Source organism: Amphiura filiformis, chromosome 13 (genome assembly GCF_039555335.1).
Source record: "Amphiura filiformis chromosome 13, Afil_fr2py, whole genome shotgun sequence".
Lineage (NCBI taxonomy): Eukaryota > Metazoa > Echinodermata > Ophiuroidea > Amphilepidida > Amphiuridae > Amphiura > Amphiura filiformis.
In genome coordinates this window covers 63569277-63578608 of record NC_092640.1, presented here as the reverse complement: position 1 = coordinate 63578608, position 9332 = coordinate 63569277, and the positions used below count along the sequence as shown (strand labels likewise).

Here is a 9332-nt window from a genome sequence, read left to right as displayed (position 1 = left end):
GTTTACGAATCGTCTAGCGAATTTAACGAATCCCGACCACAAGTCGTGTAGCACTGTCATTTATAGACGAATCCAATTTCACGCATTCCTACTCCTCAACGGCAGCCATAGCCGCGACGCTAGCTCACCTAAAATGTGAAATGATGCGGCCTTGAAGGGTATTTTAAACTGCATTCTATCACCCGTGTTACACGTAGACAAAAGAATGAGGACAGTTTACAACACAAAAGAATCTAACATCGAATTTTAAGCGGGTTTAATCCACCCAATTGGGCACTCACAATACCTGTTTGGTACATGCGGGGAACCAAATATGGTAAGAAGGGGCTTACATTTTTGGAGCCGTGTATTTAAAAGGTTCTTGTAACATACCACTATTTTGTACTCAATAGCTTTGTCATTTTGCTTTTCGTAGTCGGAAAGACCTTTGGAATATTGATTTCCTTCGATTGAACGATTCCCGAACAGAAAAGGTGTAGCACTGTTTAAAAGTGTATCAATAACGTTTCATGACATTGGTTCCTCATATGCGTCCAACCGGTAGAAAGGCCCCGGAGAAAGGCTCAATCAATCCCTCTATGTACCCGCTATACTATTCCACTTCGGGCATCTTGGTATCCAAATGAATCTATAAGATAAAATATAATAAGAGTAATAGTAATGTTGTACGTGTTTACCCCCAATACGAAGTGCTAATCGCAGATCCATCCTTTGTGCTCATTTTTATTTTGTTCATAAACAGTTTACTCCAAAACCATACCCAAGGTAACAAATGACCACCGAGTGGGGATGAGACCACCTCCCACTGGCTTTTACAGAAAAAAACACGAGTTTCAGTTTGATTTTATACAATTACAAGATATTTGGAACTTTTTGCTAAGTTTGGTTGAAATTGCTATTTAAGATTTAAAAAAAGCATGTTCGTAGAATTTTTACTCGAAAATCAATGTTGCATAATATTATACTTTTATACATAGCCAGACTTTCCCAATTTTGCGAGTGCGCGTTCAAATAATGATGTCATAGGCTCATAGCGATATTATGTGGGAATGTTTATATTGATATCAATGGATAGCGGAGACCCAATAGCGTATGAAATTTATAATAGAAAATAAGAGGGGTGGCTGAGACAACCCCCTCTTCGTAGTTTGAATAAGTCTTTTGACATGATGTGCGCTTTATTTGGCAAATTGTTTGTCAAAATGGTATATTTTTTTTCACCTACCGTTTCTAGTTGATCGTTGTGTAGTGGTGTGCTAGGTTTGTCTTCACTCACGTGGCTAGTACCAGGTAACTTTCCATCCTCGTTAACGGTTTGAGCTGTATGCATCAAAATATCAGCCTTCTCAATAAAATGAATAGCACTTTGCAGTTCATTTGTTTGAAATCAATGAAAGAAATGAATGTAATTTGCTGTATAATTAATGCCATTTGTAAGTAACGTCCTTGAGAAAAGACGAGGTATTGTTGGTCGAAGCAACCAAAAAATCGATATTTATTATCTAAATCAATATATTATTGAAAAATTATACTTTGATGTTTTGCAAAAGTTCATTCTACAAGTCATATACTTTGAAAATGTGTTAAATTTATTGTTGTTAATGAGTTATACGCTTTACAAAAGTGTTGTTGTTTCAGCCCTAATAACTACATAACTCAAGAACCACAGGTCCTACAAAAGTATATCTGTGATATTTGAATTCTTCTACACACTCGCTTTGAAATGATCAATGCAATTTTTGCTAAAGCTCACTACCATTTGCAAGATGCTGTGAACTACCAAATCGCAACAGTTTAAAATACAGTAAGCAAAATAATTAAGGTAGCAGTTGTGTTCGCCCCGTATATCCTAAATAAAGACAAATATGGCAATATTAAACAAACAGCCGATGCCCGTACTCTTTAGCTCTGATTTATGACTTTATTTGTTGAAATTGGTTGAGAATTAAAGAAACGGTGATCCAAAACCTAATGAAGATATGAAATAAAAAGTTGCACTTTTGTGTTCTAATCAATGAAAGCACGACGCTAGTTTTTCGTGCTAATCAATGAAAGCACGGCGCTAGTTCTCTTCGCAAACGCTTTGTGTACAAATCAATAGGGCATGCAATGTGGCTAACTGCAACTTTTAAATTTGAATCTTCCTTGGTTTTTTTGATCGTCGTGTCTTTATTTCTTAATCGATTTCAACAAAAGAGGTCTTAAATTCGAGCTAAAAGATGCAGCTATTGGCTTTTTGTTCCAATTCTAACATATCTGCCGTTGTTTAATTATTTGGCTTTCTGTAGTTGCTAACCTTAAAGTGCTCTTTAAAAAGCATTTTTATAGAATATTCTTTAATATGTTTTGCTAGTGCTCACAATCTACCAATGGAATCGCTGAAGTATCAACTTACAAAATTGAGCAGCTCGCCTTTCCATTTCATCATTGGCCACACGTGTTAATGTAGTTTCCTTGTTCTAAATAAAATAAGATAATGGAAAAATATCCTCATATAATGAATAAATGTGTCTAGAATGCAAAATGACATACATGTATTACGGTTTTTTCATAACATCATGGATGAAATTTGGTTGAGTGTGTTTTTAATGGGGTTGTCATTTTTTTCGGAAGGGGGGTGTCATGAATATACGGGGGGGGGCATAGAATTTTAAACCCAAAATAGGGGGTTACAATTTTTACACCCAAAATAGGGGTTATAGAATTATTACGGGCTGGTGATCCAAAATTTCCTTGCGCTCCGCGCGCCTTCTTTATACTTACGATCAGAATTTTAATGTACTCCACGCACTTTCTTCACATTAAAGTTTTCTCGCGCTCCACGCCTTAGTTCCGGCAATCGATAATTTGTCATCAGTCTGTGTATACGAAAGGGGGGCAGGGGTCATAAAAATTTTCGACCCGAGATAGGGTGGTTCGTAAACAATTTAACCCGCGATATGGGGGTCATAAAAATGACTCCAGTCACCGACATATTTATTGCCCCCCCCCCCCGACGAAGCAAATGACATCCCTCTAAAGGAAGGTGACCTGATATATTTTGAAAATCAAATTTTAAAAACTTTCGTATACATAAAATTTCTTCCCTCTCATGCACTCATGCAAAAAGAACATGTAAATGTTTTTTTGTAAACGTGACTAATTCCTTATGGAATTACTGATATTTATATAGCGTGATATTGGTAGTCTACAGTGTTTTATTAATGACAATCATCATGATCATGTAATATATTGATTTCAAGTAAAAGACCCTATTTTTCTCAGTACCTTATTGAAATTAGAAGTTCTAACTCGGTGTATTTTTGAAGATATCATCAAAAAACTGTCTGGTTAGTCTCAAATGTGGTATCCCACAGTTGAGACTAATTCGACAGTTTTGATGGGGGTAAAGTGGGGGGATGAGGTTGTCAATCAGGTTACCCACCTTTAACTTAAACGTTCCGTCCCATGTATGATCCTATAGTAGGAGTTATTTATACACGTTCTTCATCAGCGTAGTCAGTTTTTTAGGTGGTAAAGCCCATTTTAGTCATTTTAATGATACTTTACTCTTTGCCGTCCCCATTTTCACCACTGAAAATTTCTGTGGGCAACTCCCTCCCCAACCGATTCCCCCTGTCTACACCAATGACGTTCTTTAGCTCAGGCGGCATAGGAAGCGCAACACGTGACGTACGAGGCTGGCGAAGATACAAGGCTGACAGCCCCATTCAAAATACACGGTTAGCAATTACAAATGGAAAATTACCATACTTGTAGTGGGGTACTTTGTAGAACCCCGACGGTTTTAGAGTAAGATAATTTTGCTTCGACACCACATAACAAATTTAGAATTGTTTGTGAAGATTTCATGTTTATGTGTTAATCCAATGGTGACCTCAAAATTGGCGATATCGCTTCCATCACCGCCTGCTTTAGCTTGAGAAGACCGAGTCTAGGTTTGGTAAATGAGTGCAATTTGGCCGTGATATTCACAAAACTTCAGCGGATCAAACTTTTTTGTTTATAATGTGGCCAACTTTGGATGCATTCCCAGGATGCATTAATGTATGTTTGTTCGTGCATCAATATAATTTATCAGACTTGCAATATCAAATTCACGTGTGAAACCGAAGATGACAAATAAATTCCTCAAAATATTAATCGTCAAATAAATAAATTTATTTACCGCAAAAAGACGTATGCTGATTAATAATACCTGTATATCAGTTCACACCACCCATCGCAGCATAAACGCATATTATTAGGGTCATATGTAGACTGCTGCCCTCAGTCGTCAACCGTCTGGATTGACGACTGAGAAAACTACGTGGAAAAAAGTGACGGATTTTGCAACAGGATTCCTGTGGCATAGAGCATGCGCAGTTGTGTCCAAATTGACCTTTTGACCGAGTTTGTTGTTTTTAGAAGTTCCGAGCGCGATTTTGTCACAGCGGCGCGGTACAGCGACGCGGTACACGGGCGCCGCTAGTCAGTCGCGCTACGGCGCACAACCAAAGTCGCATTGAATATTTTTCAGAAGTCCGTCATGATATGGCCTGTAAGATAATCAGTCGTCACTACGAAGCATACACAGTACAGACGGCTGATTGGAATTAGTCTAGGGTCATATGGCTTGGAAGTTTTATGGCCATTAAAGAAATGCAAAGCAAAAGTAACTCGCAGAGCAAGACACGGTATCAATCCAGAGGGATGATAGTCCTTATTTATAAAGAAGGGTGTTTCCCACTGCTTTGTCTTTCCACCGCTAGAGGATAATCTTCTGTAAGCACGGCAACGATATGTAACGATATGCAACGATATGCAACGATATGCAACGACGCGTCGATATGTTTTGTTCGATCCAAAAGATTCATGGGATATTATGCAAACGTCGAGGTGTGTTTACGGGATACCCTGCCTCAATTTTGACAAGTCTTACGTAGGAGAAATATCGACTCGTTTCTGAGCGAACTGAGCGAAGCAAATAAGGCTTATGTTCATTGTGGAGCATTCATCAGAGCTTTAATGTGATGCGATAAAGCAAAATCACTCGGAACTCGGAAATATTAAATTTTCAGTTTCTTATAGGATAGTGAAAAGCATTTACAACGCTGCATTTTGCAGAAAATCCATTAAAACTGAACAACCAGTTTCAAAGATATGAGCAATTAAAAAGTTTCCAAAACAAGAGGAAACAAAAGGAAATATTTCCTTTGTTTGGCTATATCTCAAAATCAATATTTCCGAGCTCCGACTGAAAATCAAATCTGCAATAAAATTCATGTATATGTAGTTGGATGGGGATTTTCACAAATCAAAGACAGATGAAACATAACAGAAAGATTAAACAGATCAAGGAACCCTAAGAAATAGGGTGCTAAAACACACGGACAGAGACGACGGGAGCTACTTTCTTCCCTTCCGTATTATGACCAGGTCCTTGACAAAAACAGCGCCATCAACGACAGCTCAACAGGAAGAGGGGCATTGTTGGGCGGTAATTGGTCATTAAATTTAAGACAGTGCTAAGTGTTAATAAAAAACTGTCATTGAGGAAAGTAACATCAAATTTGGATTTGTATCAACGTAAAAGAATTTAAAAAAAATGTATAGCTCCATTCCATCGCGTATTGATGTAAGTTTCTATAAAGAGCGTCCAACAGCGACTTAAATGTCAAACGCTATCCTTAGTGGGAGTACGTAATGTTGGTACATACTGAAACCCTGCAATAAGCGTATACTTCTTACAAGAATGCAAACATCTGAATTTTTTTAATGATTCCCTCTATAGTTCCTTTCATAATTAAAATAACTGATATTGCATTAATATAAACACCATAAGTCCAGGTCATCAACAGAGAAAAAGTGAAACTTGATATTCTGATTGGCGGGGAACCCCTCAAGCAGGTGGAGGATTTCGTATACCTGGGAGGGTAATATCAGAAACCCCAGCAATGAAAACGATATCAAACGTAGGATTGGTCTTGCTATGGGATCCATGCAGAAGCTGAACCCCATTTGGAAGTCGAGAGACATCAAATATTCAACCAAACTTGAATTATACCGAGTACTGGTCCTATCCATCATCAAATATAGTGCCGAAACCTGGACACTCAAGAAATCAGATGAACAGAGACTGCAAGTATTTGAAATGGCGTGCTTGAGGAAAATATTAGGAGTCACACGTAGAGACAGAATCCGAAATACTAGCATCAGGGAGCGACTACATTACTACAAAGAACTGACTACAACTATCATGACCAAAAAACTCAAATATTTTGGTCATGTGAAAAGAATGAACAACACCCGATATCCAAAAATCCTGCTTGAAGGTCACATAGAAGGCAACAGACCCAGAGGAAGACCGGGAAAAAAGTGGCTCGAGGATATCAAGCACTTCTGTTCAGAGACAGGAATACCATCAATTGCAGCGGCAGGACATCTGGCCACCAACAGACAGCTGTGGAGACTCAAACTAGTTGGGAAGCCATCTCCGAGACCTACCTCAGGAGGACGGCTTTAAGTCAAGTAAGTCAAACACCATATGAAATCAATAACGATTTTGTATACTGTAATGATATTTACCGATTCCATCTTTATTGGCATTCCAGTATTCGTTTCGTCGTCTGCCAATTCAATTCGAGCAAATGCTTTTTTCACAACTGACTGAACCTTGAATGCAGTGTTTATGAGAATTAACAAACAATATGGAGGAATATTAGTCAAACAATCATGGTTTGTGTGCGGAGGTGTACGTGGAGTTGGTTATGCAGGCATGCTTTATTGTGTGTGATTATTATGTAAAATTTGATGGAAGTGTTTCCTTACCTCATGATTAAAAAGACAATATATCATGAAAATAAAGAACCCTTGCAGAGAGCTGAAGATAACGAAAAGATACTGAAAAATAACGGCAGCATCGCCTATTGCCAACAATCCAAATATCCAAGTACTACCAAGAAGCGGTGTCAAGATCAACACCCCTCTTAATGATGCTCTGAAAGCAGATGAATTTCAATACCAATGTAGTAAATAATAATATAAAATAATAGTACTACTACTAATAATAATAACACCAATAATTATTATAATATTTATTAATAATACAGCTACAGATAGACAAAAATAGTACCTTAATCCTGTTGCATTATCCATAGTGTTGACTGCGACTGAAGAACGGTAAATAATACGTCCAATGATAACAAGTAGCACTGAATTGATCTGTTAAGAAGAATACACAAGAAACTGTTGATTCCTGAATATTAAACCATTGCTGTCATGTCAGTCTATTCAATAAACTGTAGATTATTTTCTACTAATCAACATTTTTCTGTACGAATCTACAGTTAAGTGTGGATTCGTAAAGATAAGTGTGATTCGTACAAAACATGTAATCTACAGTTTATTGAAGAGAATTACTACGGCTGTTTCTTAATTAAGTGATAGGAAAAAGAACATTATCATGAAAAAATAAAAAAAAAATGAACGACATTCAAAAATTATGAAACCATTTTACATAGTAAAAAATACAATAAATACAATATTTTACTTTTACAAAGCGTTGAAATTACGTTTTTCCAAAATTATATAATACAGAGCTTTTATAATTGTATACAAAATTGCATTTATATGTAAAATAAAAATGAAAATTTTGCATCTTAACGCCTCGTGTATTAAATGTTGATAAGACATAGTAAATAGTTAAGCCTACCGAAGCGAAGTATAGTTTCAAAAAAGATATAAGGACAAATCGGACAAAATACATGTACGTAGGGAAATATCACAATTTCATATTGAAAAAAAATTACATTTTGAAAAATCAAAAGTCATGTCTGGGTCCTGAAGCTTACAATTTGGCACAAATGCAAAATAGCTTGATTGAATTTTTTAAAGAAATAAGGAGGAAACAAGAAAGTAAAGAGAAGAATTAATATTTTCATTCACCAGAATAACAATACACGCCGGTCCGGCAAAAGCCCATATAACTCCATTAGTCATATTTAACCAACAACTGAAACGAGGAATAAAACACGCTTTGTCACTTTTCATATGTAATAGTCCGGTATCTACAGGAAGTTAATGATGAGAATTATTTTTGTTAACATTTTGAATGTGTCATAGGACCATAAAAGGAAGCAATAAAAAGTTGGTTTGGTAGAGTACTGTGGGGGTCATCATTAACTTATCGTAGATACCGGACTATAAGGGTAGACGCGGTATTGTTGGTCGAAGCAGCCAAAATACCAATTTTCAATGTCTAAATCAATTATTATTGAAAAATAACACTTCGACGTTTTGCAAAAGTTCATTCTACAATTCATACAAACTTGCTTGATTTATTGTTGTATATGAGATATGTACGTTTTAAAAAAGTGTTGTTGTTCCAGCCCTCTTTACAACATTACTCAAGAACCACAAGACCTACAAAAGTATATCAGTGGTATTTGAAGTTTTCTACACACTCGCTATGAAATGATCATGCCATTTTTGCCAAAGCTCACTACCATTCGCAAGATGACGTGAACTACCAAATCTCAACAGTTTAAATTAGTTGCTTTCCTTACGTGAGCAGATATGGATGGACATTGCTTTCTCAAGAGTATGAGCACTTACTTCACTTGGACTGCATAATAATAATAATCCACGCTTTAATTTTTCTGGTGGTTTCTGAAAAAATTTTTGAGACCTATTATAATTACCTATTAGTAACCACTGATATGGCTTTCATTCTACATGTTTTAGCTCAACAAAAACGCAATAAGAAAAATAATGAATCGGCAAACAACGAATCATATGCAAAATATTCAGTCTGATGAATGCTCATGTGAATTTCAACATATACCTGTTAATCGCCGTATACGAGTTGAACCGTATCCCAGCACTGATGATTACGATGGGAATGGGAATTCCCCATCCGATTCCAAAGTATATTGGCAATCGGTTCTGTTCGGAGCCATAAACTTTGACAATCTTGTAAAACAGATCTAGACCTTCCACCAGCATCCATCCGAATACAGCGAGATAGAGGTAATGAAGCGCCAATGCGATGATTGTACAGGTTAACTGTATGCGATGAAGAAAATTAGGAGTTTGTTCTTTAAGGGAAGGGTATGAACGTTTGGGCAGTATTTATTGTGGGACATTAGAGCACATCAGACATATCGAATTGCATTTTGAATACGAAGAATGTCCTTCTGATATCAAATAATTTTGATTTTTTGAAATTCGCAATGTAATACACATTTTATGGCAAATCATTAAAAATTGACATTTTTGATATTTAACAGTACTCGATGTAAACTTTGTAAATCTGATGATTTATATTTGAAGTGTATGTAGGTGGGATGAAA

At 36.5% G+C, this 9332-nt stretch overlaps 2 long non-coding RNA genes across 2 annotated transcripts; both read right to left on the bottom strand.

Moving 5' to 3' along the window:
- Positions 1-353: 353 nt before the first annotated feature.
- LOC140167360 (uncharacterized) lies at positions 354-6656 on the bottom strand. The gene is made up of 4 exons (XR_011861049.1): positions 6568-6656; positions 2396-2459; positions 1226-1320; positions 354-628 (listed from the first exon to the last, which is right to left on the bottom strand). It is a non-coding gene; the product is annotated as an uncharacterized lncRNA (long non-coding RNA).
- A 464-nt stretch (positions 6657-7120) lies between these two features.
- Positions 7121-9014, bottom strand: LOC140167359 (uncharacterized). Its single transcript, XR_011861048.1, has 3 exons — positions 8825-9014; positions 7927-7993; positions 7121-7203 (listed from the first exon to the last, which is right to left on the bottom strand). It is a non-coding gene; the product is annotated as an uncharacterized lncRNA (long non-coding RNA).
- Between the last annotated feature and the right edge of the window lie 318 nt (positions 9015-9332).